The 12,478-nt window shown below is 44.2% G+C and overlaps 1 long non-coding RNA gene across 1 annotated transcript; it reads right to left on the bottom strand.

The window, feature by feature from the left end:
• Positions 1–1,508: 1,508 nt before the first annotated feature.
• On the bottom strand, positions 1,509–5,568 carry LOC135623989 (uncharacterized). The gene is made up of 2 exons (XR_010491576.1): positions 3,908–5,568; positions 1,509–1,809 (listed from the first exon to the last, which is right to left on the bottom strand). It is a non-coding gene; the product is annotated as an uncharacterized LOC135623989 (long non-coding RNA).
• Between the last annotated feature and the right edge of the window lie 6,910 nt (positions 5,569–12,478).

Genomic DNA, 12,478 nt, shown 5'->3' with positions numbered 1-12,478 from the left:
GCGTCCCTTATAGTGTAATTCTTTTGAGTCCCAATTATAATGAGCCATGGGGCTTGGTGCTTCCTCCAATTTTTTTATAATCTTACTAGTATCTGAATCTTCCTGCCATTCCATCTTAATATCCTCAAGGAAGTTGCTGGTCGGAAGTGAAACGGTCGAAACTTCAACTTTCTCGGGTAGCTGCGAAAGCGCATCTGCAAGAACATTCTCTTTCCCCTTTTTGTAAGTTATTTCAAAATCAAATCCAAGAAGTTTTGTTACCCATTTTTGCTGCTCGGGGGAAGATATCTTCTGCTCCAAGAGATATTTTACGCTTTTATGGTCGGTCTTGATTTGAAAGTATCGCTTGATCAAGTACAATCTCCACCTCGTTGCTGCGCGCACAATGGCGAGCATCTCCTTATCATATGTTGACATATTTTGATCGGAGGGAGATAATGCCTTGCTAGTGTATGCGAGTGGTCGACCATCTTGCATGAGAATGGCTCCAATTCTGACTCCAGATGTGTCGGCCTCAATAATGAAGGGTCGGTTGAAATCTGGTAGTGTTAGCATCGGCGTCGTCGTCATGGCTGCCTTAAGTTTGTCGAAGGCAGCGGAGGCTCTGTCCAACCATTGGAAGACATCTTTTTCAAGTAAGGAAGTAAGTGGTGCACTGATCTTTCCATAGTTTTTCACGAACTTGCGGTAGTAGTCTGTTAAACCCAGAAAGCCATGTAGCAATTTTATGTTTCTCGAGGTCGGCCAGTTTTGCATTACTCCAATTTTGAAGGGGTCCACTGCCCCACCTTCCTCTGATATGATATGCCCAAGATATTCCACCTTTTGTTGAAGAAAGCAAAAATTCGTGGTTGTTGTGTGTTCAAAAGGTGGTTTTCCATATGTCTTCTTCGCATGCTCGTATTTGATGATACCCGGATCAAAGGTCCAGCTTTGTAAAGATTTGTGCTCCCTTTCATCTAGCAATTCATCTACTATTGGAATAAAGTATTTGTCCTTGATGATTATGCCATTGAGAGCTCGGTAATCAACACATATTCGCCTTGTTCCGTCCTTCTTGCGTACAAGTAGCACCGACGAAGAGTAGAGGTTGCAACTTGGTCGAATAACTCCTGTTTCGAGCATCTCTTGTATTATCCTTTCTATTTCATCCTTCTGGAGATGTGGATACTGATATGGCTGAGCATTTGCTGAAGATTTGCCTGGAAGAATCATTATACAATGATCATGCCGATAGGTAAGAGGTAGGTTGCGCGGTTCGTCAAATATATTTGAAAATTCAGCAAGCAAAGGAAGTAGATTTGGATCTTCAAATTTTGTTGGCTCTATCACGCCCCTCAAAATATCCATGATTTTTAAAATTTTCGTCACAGACCAATCCAGGATCCAAACTAACGTTTGAGGACACTGAAAACATTATATTCATATTCACATCCATAAAACCTGTGCAGTTTATAATCATATATCACATCACTCGATAATTCACATTTATGGCAACCCAAGCCAACTTGACAAACATGAACAACATTTATAAATCCACAAGCTAAATAAATTATACAATCAGAACTCCAACTATTCACCACAAGTTCATATCGTCATAAATTAGACTTAACATTCCGAAATTCCAAATAAGAGAGATCTTCTAACACTTTTACACAGTATATCCATTTCGATCATCAGAACAATTCATTACATACAAAATATGCTTATACAACAATAGCATAACAACCAACAGGACTTGCCCATAATTCTGAATAGCTATCCACTGCCTCTGCCCAAATCAAACATCTCGAAGAGTGACAAGCTGACCTGAAAGGTTTATATAACAACGGAGTGAGCCAAAAACGGCTCAGCATGTGACAAAGCATATTCAGAACAAAAGGAACGGTTTGAAACGAGTAAGGTATCATAATGCAATGCAGAATACCAGAATTCTCAAGGATACCATCTCAATAGATAGCAAATCATACGTATCATGTCATTCATAACATATTTGATCCATAACGAATGGAGCATAGAGTAATTGGAACATATCAATGGCAGATAGGACATTTCAGAACAAATCAGTTCATAGCAAATGGAGCACAGAGTAATTTGGAGCATATCAATGGTAGATAGGACATTTCAGAACATATCAGTTCATAGCAAATGGAGCACAGAGTAATTTGGAGCATATCAATGGCGTATGAAATGTTCCGGAGCATATCAACGACATATGGAACATTTCGAAACATATCAACAGTGGAGGAAACATTTCAGAGCATATCAATAACAAATACCGTACAGAAGCTCAAACGTCGTCTTTGACGTTGCAAACATATCAATCTTATCCAAAGCATGTACCGAAACACATAACCAAAGCTCTGGATATCATATCAAACATACAGAAGGTGTAGTGGGATCTCAGTCAGAATGTGATTCATCCATTTCTGAATGACCACCTGACAAAAGTCTCCCACGTCTAGGAGATCCATCCACCCACGTCTAGGTGAAGTCAAAGGGGGCCGGCAGAGCATCGCAGGCTCTAATCACATACCCACGTAGCGGGCAACAAGCGCATACAGAATATCCCTCATAGCGGGACCCCACATAGCGGGCAAATAGCGCATACCCTTTACCATTTCTGGCAAAGGTCCAGACAATCCCACACACCAGAGTACAAAAGGGCAGTTTCAACAACAAGTAGCATATGTCGGAAGCACACGCGGAACAACGAAGCGTACATGTGCCTTTATGAGTCAATCCGAAGTAAGCAATAATATTTCACAAGCATATTCAGATTTGAAAGGAATTGAAAGCAAGGGCACATATGGAATCCAAGCAATCACATATAACTCAATTCAATAAGAAGATTTGATGAATTCAATGTCCAAAGGAATGAAACTGGAATAGGCACATATCGAAAGCAAATGCGGAACAATAGGATATACATGTGCCTATATGAGTCAATACGATATAGCATAAACGTTACACAACAGTTTTCAAGAATGCAATAACTTTAAGGACAAGAACATACAAGAATTCAAAGCAGTAATATAAAGCTCAATTGAATAAGAAAGCTAAAGGATATCAATTTCCAAAGGAATGAAACCAGAATATGAGAAATCGACCAAAGCTCGATTTCTGGCAGAATACAGAAGGCACATTGAACAAATGATTCAAACTATCAAACGTGCTCCAATTTACTCAGAAATAATCATTGGATAATACTTTCAGATAAGACATGCTTCATATGAATTGACCTGTCCAACAGAGAGAGTTACAAATAATTTGGTAAGCAAGTGTCGTAGAACAAAATCTCTGTTGGCAGAATTCCTAATGTCAGATTCAATAGATAGCTGGACAGGTGTTTGGATTCCAAATCTTTCAATCCATATATCAAAGAAAGGTCTACGAGTCTATTTTCCAATGAAATCAGTTTTGAACAAATCAGAGTTTCCAACAAAGACTTATAGGCAGCTCGGTATCAAAAGGTCAGAATATCAGAAGTTGCACAGATTCGAATCGTTACGTCTAAACAGGAGATATATCAAATGCAAGGCTAGAACAATTCAAAGATCCTCATATTCAAAGCAAATGTAGAGATAAAATTGCAGTGAGGAACGATCAGGATACTTGCAATAGGAAAGATTAGAACAATTACAAGCGGAACGATCGGGAAACTTGCAATAAGAAAAGTTAGAGCAATTATAGGAGGAACGATCAGGGAACTTGAAATAAGAAATATCAGAGCAATTATAGGAGAAACGATCAGGGAACTTGCAATAAGACATATCAGAGCAATTATAGGAGAAACGATCAGGGAACTTGCAATAAGACATATCAGAGCAATTATAGGAGAAACGATCAGGGAACTTGCAATAAGACATATCAGAGCAATTATAGGAGAAACGATCAGGGAACTTGCCTTTCAAATATTTGATCTGAATCTCCAAGGAAGGTGTCAGTCCAATCCTTCTACTTTTCCTCCGTGTCCTCTCTCTGTTTCGTTTTGTGCTCCCGTTTTCTTCCTTTCTTCGTAACTACATCACGTGTCGAACATCGAGGCACAGTCACCTGCTCTCTCTTACTCTCATTCCTTCTTTTTCTTTCCCAAACGCAGCTGCCACAGCCGCCGCCGCTGCCGCTGCCACAATCGCAACTGCGGTCACAACCGCAGCCCCCTTCCACTGCACTATTTCCTTCTTCCCTTCTCTCGTTCCTACTCTTTCTCTTTCCCAAAAGCAGCTACTGCAGCTACTGCAGCCACCACCGCTGCCGCAGCTACCGCAGCCAACGTCGCAGCCGCAGCCGGAGTCGCAGCCACGGCCGCAGCCACCACACTCGCAGCCTCTTCTTCCTCCCCTGCTCTATTTCCTCCTCCTCTTCCAGCTGCAGCTGCCACTGCCGCAGCTGCCACCCCTTCTCTTCCTCTCTTCTTCCTCTCCTTCCCTTTCTCTTCTTCTTCCTTTCCTTCTCTTCTTTCCCAGCCACAGCTGCAGCTGCCATCGCCGCAGCCGCAGCCCCTTCTCCTCTTCCTCTCTTCTTCCTCTCCTTCCCTTTCTCTTCTTCTTCCTTTCCTTTTTCTCTTCCTCTTTCCCTGCCACAGCTGCAGCTGCCACAACCGCAGCCGCAGCTACTTCTTTCCCTTCTCCTCTTCCTTCTCCTTCCTTTCTTCTTCTTCTCTCCCCGCTGCAACTGCTGCAGTCGCGGCCGCAGCCACGGCCGCAACCTCTCCCTCCTCCCCTGCTCATCTTCCTCTTCTTCTTCTCTTCCAGCTGCAGCTGCCATCGCCGCAGCTGCAGCCCCCTTCTTCTCCCCGACGAACAGCACCTCCTTTCCTCTGTTTCCTCCTGCAGGAAACAGAGGTGCCGCCTCTTCACCCGCTTCTACTTCTTCTCTTCTTCCTCACCATCTCTTCCTCTCCTTCTCTTCCAGCTGCAGCTGCCACCGCCGCAGCCGCAGCTCCTCCTTTCCCTTCTCTTCTTCCTCTCCTTCCTTTCTTCTTCTTCTCTTCTTCTCCTTCCTCCCCTTCTTCTCCCCGACGTCACACACACCCTCTCCTCTGTTTCCTCTGCAGGAAACAGAGGTATCACAACCTCTTCTCCTGCTTCCTCTTCCTCTTCTCTTCCTTCTTCTTCTTCTTCTCCTCTTCGAACGCCCCACCTCTCCTCTGTTTCCACCTGCAGGAAACAGAGGTGCTGCAGCCCTAGCTGCTGCCACCTCTCGCTCCTCTCCCTCTTCCCTCTCTTTTCCCTCTTCTTCTCCTTCTTTTCTTCTCCTCTTCCCCTTTCCTCCCCAACCCCACACACCTCCTCGCTGCAGCCTTGCCGCAGCTATCATCCTCTCTTCTTCTTCTTCTTCTTCTTCTTCTTCTTCTTCTTCTGCTTCTTCTTCTTCTTCTTCTCTTCTCCCTCTTCTTCCTCTCTTCTTCTCCCCACGCCCCACAGCTTCTCGCTGCAGCCCTCGCTGCAGCCACCTCCTCTTCTTCTTCTTCTTCATCTTCTTCTCTTCTCTCTCTTCTTCCTCTCTTCTTCCTCCTCTCTTCTTCTTCTTTTCTTCAACCACTCTCCTTCTTCTCCTCACGCCCCACCGCTCTCTCTGTTTCTGGAAAGAAACAGAGTGCGTGGGAGGCGGTGGGATAATACCGAATTTTCGGTTTTTTCTTTTCTTTTTTTTTTCTTTTTGCAACTTATCAGTTTAGTCCTTGTAATTTCTATATTTACATATAGGTCCCCCAATTTACATATAAATCCTTATTAATACATTTTTAAAAGTGGGGGATATTATAGGCTCTCCCTTAGTTTGCTGCTCAAGTTGTACCAAAAAGCCGCTGCATGCTTTATGCAAAACATTCTCCATTTGTTGTGTGCAAATCGTTGTTATGTCGCCCCCACGTTTCCCGTGCAATGTCACCTGTTTCTCCTTACTATAAAATTTCATAATTAGTTTCATAAAATTCCAAGAAATATCACCTAATGTCGTCAACCATTTAATTCTGAGCATGGCCTCATGATTGTTAAGAGGGAGAAGGAAGAAATCTGCAATTATCTCTTGGTCCTGCAGCAATAGTTTCTCCTGCAAGCGCCTATGATCACAATTCAAAATCCGTCCGTCGGTGACCTTAACATCAAACCTGCAGCGATTCTCGATAGGTAATGATATCCGAACAGCAAGCTTACTATTTAGGAAGTTAGTAGTACTGCCCGTGTCGATGAGAACAGTGATTGGTTGTTGTTTGAGAATGCCTCCAATTTTCATCGTTAGCGGGTTTGAGTAGCTAGCTAGTGTATGTACCGTAACTTCGGTCGGTTGTGGCTCTTCTTCTGCATCTTCTTCTTCATGTTCAAGGCTCTCTTTTGGATGTTCAATGACCTCTTCTTCTATCGGTTCAATCATAAGAAGTCCCCCTTTACTACAGCGATGCTCACGGCTCCACGGCTCGTCACAATGCCAACATAACCCCTTCGCATATCGCTCCCGAAGCTCTTCTCCTGTTATCCTCTTTGGTGCCGGGACTTGGTCGATAGTAGGGGGGGCTGAGGGCTTCAATATTACTGGTTGAGGAGCGACCCTAGTCCTCCGAGCTTCATGGTTCAATTGCTCCTCTTGATGTCGTGCGAAAGAGATGGCTGCCATAAGCGTATACGGTTGTCGCGCTTTAACTTCTCCTCGGATCTCCGGCTTCAAGCCCTCAATGAAGGTCCTCAATAGCTGTTTTTGAGACCAATCACGAGTTTGATTAGATAACATTTCAAACCTGGTTTGGTACTCCTGAATGGTAGGGGTTTGTTGGATCTTTGCTAGTTGTTCGTCAATATTCTCGTAATCGGTTGGTCTGAAGCGAATCAGCAGTCCTTCTTTGAATTGACACCATGAAAGGACTCCATAAGTATGTTCAAACCAGTCAAACCACTGTATAGCATCCCCTTCAAGATGTATAGCTGCAATTTTCACCATAGATACATCCGCGGTTTTGTGGTACCGAAAATATCGCTCCGCGCGCGAGATCCAACCAATCGGGTCTCCTTCTTCCCATCTAGGGAAGTTCACTCTCGTGTATGGATAGTTGGGGTTGGTCATAGAGCTTCCCCTCTCTTGGAAGTCATATCTTTGGGGTTGGTGTGATTGGGCAAAGCTCTCTCCTTGATGTGATTTCTTCGGGCTTAGTGGTCGGCCCAATCTGAGTTCGGTAAAGAGCATCCGAATCTTATCCTCCATTCGCGCCTCCAAGGCTTCGAATTTAGCATTGATTACCTCCTTAGATGCCATAATATATGCCTCCAAATATATGATGTTAAGATCTCTCTTTTGTTGTTAGGTTAAAGGCATGTATAGGTTGAGAGAAGTGATGGTCAAAAGGGTTGGTGGATTGGTAGATGTAGGCTACGATTTAGGCTTGTTTTGTGGCAGTTTTGGGTGCAGTTTGAGGGTGTGGTTTAGTAGAGTTTTAGGGCTGTGGTTGAAAGTTTTGGATCTATGGTAGATGGTGGCAAAAGTTTGACAGAAATCCGTGGAATTTGCAGCAAGTATGTACTGTCTTGTAAGAGTAGAATTGTCGTCGAAGAAACAACGGTTTCTCGACGTAATTTCCACCAAAAACTTGAGAGAATTGAGGAGGGAATTGATAGTAAAATCACAGTTTATATGACAGCAAGGATATCTAATTTAATCAAGAAAATTTCGGCAGTATAACAGCAAGGAAATTGGTGCAAGTTACAATTGCAGAATTATCGTCGAAAAATTTCAGCGGGTTACGATGAAAATTTGCAGCAACATAAAATCGTTTTTAGAGATGAATATCTTAATAGATCAATCTTAGATAGAAGCCAAGATGATCTATGAAGTGTATAAGAAATTTCATTCAAAAAAGATTGTAAATAGATGGGTTAAGGCAACGATATGCAGCTGAAATTTTCTGCAGCATAGATTTTCAAGTGCAGCAGATTGGACATAAAAGATCAGTAGTTTATATTGAGAATTTTTCGATGAAACCAAAGGGAAATCTACTGTTAGGAAGTGTCAAAGATGTCATAAAAATTTCGTAGAAATTTGGATAGAAAAAGCACAGTAGCAAGATCAAACAGATGGTGCTATGCGGCTTGAATTCTGCAATTCAAGTGCGGCAGATTGGAAATATAAGATCAGTTGTTTATATTGAGAATTTTTTGATGAAACCAAAGGGAAATCCACTGTTAAGAAGTGTCAAAGATGTCACAAAAATTTCGTAGAAATTTGGATAGAAAAAGCACAGTAGCAAGATCAAACAGATGGTGCTATGCGATTGGAATTCTGCAATGTATCTTTCGTCGTAGAGATGAAAACTTTGTAACGAAAAGTTTATGCAGCAATATAGGAACAATTTTTTTTTTTTTTTTTGGATTTTCGAATAAGGATAACTAAATTGCAGCAGCAGTAAGGTAGGAAACCAGAACCTGTTGCAATTCACGGGGAGATCAAAGGATGATTCGTGGTGGTGGAGATGATGACGGAATTCGGTGACGATCTTTTAAGTAATTGTGGGAATTGCTTTGGATGGTTGTAGAGGGTTGATGGATGGCTATGGAAGGGCAGTGAGACGCCAAGAACGCTGCTCTGATACCAGGTGTTAGAACCCTTGCAGATTCTAAACTTGGGGTTGATATCTTTAGGGGATCGGCCTCCTTGGAACTCTATAGGGGTTCCTCCCTCCAAGTTGCTGCTCAAATGCTGCAGAAAAGATTCATCTATTGCTTAAGAAAAGAGAAGGAATACATGGCTATTTATAGGGCTTCTAAACCCTAACTCCTAATAGGACTCCTACTTAAGACTCTTACTTCTAACCAACTCCTAATAGGACTCCTACTCAAGACTCCTATTCCCATACAACTCCTAATTCTTCTCTAAGAAAAAACCTCCTACATGAATGCCCCTCACAATTAGGACTATCCTAGCTAGAGTCCTAACAGAATGTCCCTCTCAATTAGGACTCTCCAAGCTAGAGTCCTAACATTGATCCGCTTACGGAATGCTGGATGGTTGATGATGCCTTATTTTCAAACAACGATTTCGTAGTCCTAGTGGTGTATTTGGTCCTTAGACTTGAGACACCAAGGATGTCCTGTATGAGTGCTCCACTCTTTGATACCAGACTTATAGGTTTGGCTATCCCAGATCTAGTACAGTTGGTCATTGGGAGTGTAGTCAACCTTACGAGGGCTATTAAGTGTCGATAGAGGATCATCCACTCTCGGCGTCATGAGAGGAATATCCCATGTGTTCTTGCTCAGACAAATCCTTGGCTAGGGTCATTCGGGTTGAGAGAGAAAGAGTTCTCCGAGAGAATCCGATTAGAACGAGACTCGAGTAAAAACCGTATGGGTCTGACAGCACCATGGTCGATATACGGTCTCTGGGATATTAGAGGGATGAGGGACTATAGGTACATGGTAACTGAGGATAGACAGGTCCAATAGATTGGATTCCCCTGTATCGTTTGGGGACTACGGCGTAGTGGCCTAGTACGTCCGTAGTCGATGAGTCGAGTGAATTATTACAGAGATAATAATTCACTAAGTTAGAAGGAGTTCTGACAGGTATGACTCACGGCTAGCTCGATATTGGGCGTAGAGGGTCACACACATATGGTAGGTATTGCGATGAGTAGAGGTTCGGATATGAGATATCCAACGGAACCCTTGTCTTATTGGATGCAGATCCAATGCCCACTAGGGGAGGACCCATTAGGGTTTGACAGGGGACCTCTATAAATAAGTGGGATTCAGAGCCTCATAAGCTAGAGCCTTTGCTTGCCTTTCCTATTCTCCTCTCCCTCTCCACCTCAAAGCAGGCCTGGAGTTTTGAGGAGTGTCGTCGCAACCCTGCTGTGTGGATCACCGCTAGAGAGGAGGACGCTTGACCTCCTTCACCCTCTCCTAAGGATCTACAAGGAAATAGGGAGATACGATCTCCCTAGGTAACACAATCTACTCTATACGCAGTTTTAAGTTTCACGGATTTTGCGCCCCAATCTTCGCACGACGACGAACATCTCTTTGGGAATCGAGGATTTTGTTTTCTTGTTCTTCCGCTACGCATATAATGTCGCCCCCAAGATTTCCCAACAGTGGTATCAGAGCCATGTTGTTCGTGCGAATTATTGGTTTTGAACTGCGTGTGTTGTGTTTAGGAAGAATTTTGACATCAAAATCGTTGACGCAAAAACAAGGAAGGGCAGCAACAGTTGCTGCCCTTGATCTGCGTGCGTACAGCTCAGCCGAAGGCGGGCAGCACAGGGGCTGCATCTGCAGTAGCCGGCCGGCGGCCTGCTTGCATCAGGCTTACGTCTGGCGGGGCTGGAAGCCTGCGGGCAGAGGCGCCTGCGGCCGCTTCTCCCGCGGGGTGAAGCGCCGTAGGGCAACGGCGCTTGTCGCCGCTGCTCTCGCGGGCAAAACCCCCCCCCCCCCCCACAAGGGCGGCCGCCCGGTGGGACAGCACCACTTGGGGGCGTTGCCCCGCAGGCAGAACCGCCCGCGAAGGCGGCGGCGCCCGCGGGGGCGCACACCTGCAGCGGTAGAGCCGCCAGCGGGCGTGCCGCCTGCAGGCGAGGGCAACGCCCTCGCCCCGCCGCACAGGCCGCCGCCAGTTGGGTGGCGGCGGCGGCAACAGTAAGAGGGAATTAGTAATTTGGGTAAAAAGATAGTTTTGCCCTTGTGAATTTGAGAAATTCCAGTTCTTATCTTTTGTCCAAATTATGAAAATACCCTTAGGAATTGAGAAATTCCCTACATGTCCCTGATTTCAGAAAATATTAATTAATTAAAAGGTTTAGTTGATTATTATTTTTATTATTATCTAGTAGTCCTACATGATGATGATTATTTATATATGTGATGTATGATGTGTGGACGGATGATCATGGATCGTGTGATGTGTGTACTTGTGATTATTATTATTGAGGTCTGCGAACCTCCATTATATTTCTCGTTTATTGTCGGGCCTGCGTGCCTATGATTAAGTTGTAATCACACGAGGAGGCGTAGCGGGAGCGTGGATGCGATAGCGGGACCCACGAGACGGACGATCGTGATGCATGGAGATGCATTAAGATGTCGACGGAACCGACGAGGACGAGATGGACGATCACAGGGCATGGAGATGCACCGTTGCACACATAGATCTTAATGTGAGTGATTAGGCCTACTGGCTCGGGCCTAATCATATTAGGTTGTGGTCCATAATCATCTGGTGTGATTGCTTATACACATACTAGATATGTATATATATTTGCATGCGATGTAGATATATATTAAATATGTATATGTGTGACATGTCATATTAGGAGACCAAATCATAGAAACATCTCTCGATAATATTAAGTCGGTAAACGTGAGGCAATTAGATTGACCCACGTGGCCTTCCATCGTTATGAGTAGGAACCGATTTCCGGTGTAGGTTGAGTTGGTTGAGTCCCTCAAGACTCACCTATATCGCGATTCGCTATCTTGCTTACGACATAGAGATGTCACCGGTGACCTGAGGGCATGATATGCTTGGTCGAGTCCCTCGAGGGTATATCATCAAATCAGACTCATCTTGTAACGAAGGTGTTAACTTAACCGAGCATCATGGTTGGTCGAGTCCCTCGAGGCCATGGTGATTCGGAGGCCGAACAGGACGGGAATCACAAGGAGTTGTGATCGGTAAGAGTTGCCTACCTTTTAGGCTTAGTGTGATTGGTCGAGTCCCTCAAGGTTACACTAAGACGCTGATTGGATCCTGATCCCCACTAGAAGTCTGCCGGAGACTTCCGTTTCACGTGCTGAGGGTGTCGCGTGACTCGTTAGTAAAATAGTGGGAGCATATTAGGATAGAAGTCCATATCTTGATAGTTTATTTCTTGCAAAATCTGCATGTTATTCATTTCTGTTACATCTTTATTTTCAGAAAATGTCACTTTCAAATCCCTTACGTGGCATACTTGATGTCAACCGCCTCACTGGTCCAAATTATACGGATTGGCTCCGTAACTTGAGAATTGTTCTCACATCGGAGAAAATCGTGTACGTCCTTGATACAGTGATGCCTACGCCCGAAGAAGGGGCAAGCGAGGATGAGATCGCTCGCTACGTGAAGTACATTGATGACTCCACTCTTGCTCAGTGCTATATGTTAGGCTCTATGACTCCAGAGTTACAGAGACAACATGAAAAGATGGATGCCAGATCCATTCTCCTACATGTCCGCAAATTGTTTGAGGAACAGGGAAGGACTCAACGATATGAGATATCCAAGAGCCTTTTCCGCGCTAGGATGACTGAGGGGACACCGGTTCAGAACCATGTCCTAAAGATGATTGAGTGGATAGAGAAACTCACAGGTCTAGGAATGGTCCTAGAGGATAACTTGTGTGTGGACATTGTGCTTCAATCCCTACCAGATTCCTTTTCACAGTTCATAATGAATTTTAATATGAACAAGCTTGAGGTGACTCTCCCAGAGCTCCTCAATATGTTGAGGG

Source organism: Musa acuminata, chromosome BXJ1-3 (genome assembly GCF_036884655.1).
Source record: "Musa acuminata AAA Group cultivar baxijiao chromosome BXJ1-3, Cavendish_Baxijiao_AAA, whole genome shotgun sequence".
Lineage (NCBI taxonomy): Eukaryota > Viridiplantae > Streptophyta > Magnoliopsida > Zingiberales > Musaceae > Musa > Musa acuminata.
Note: the sequence above shows the minus strand (reverse complement) of the source record. Positions and strands in the feature narration are given on the sequence as shown.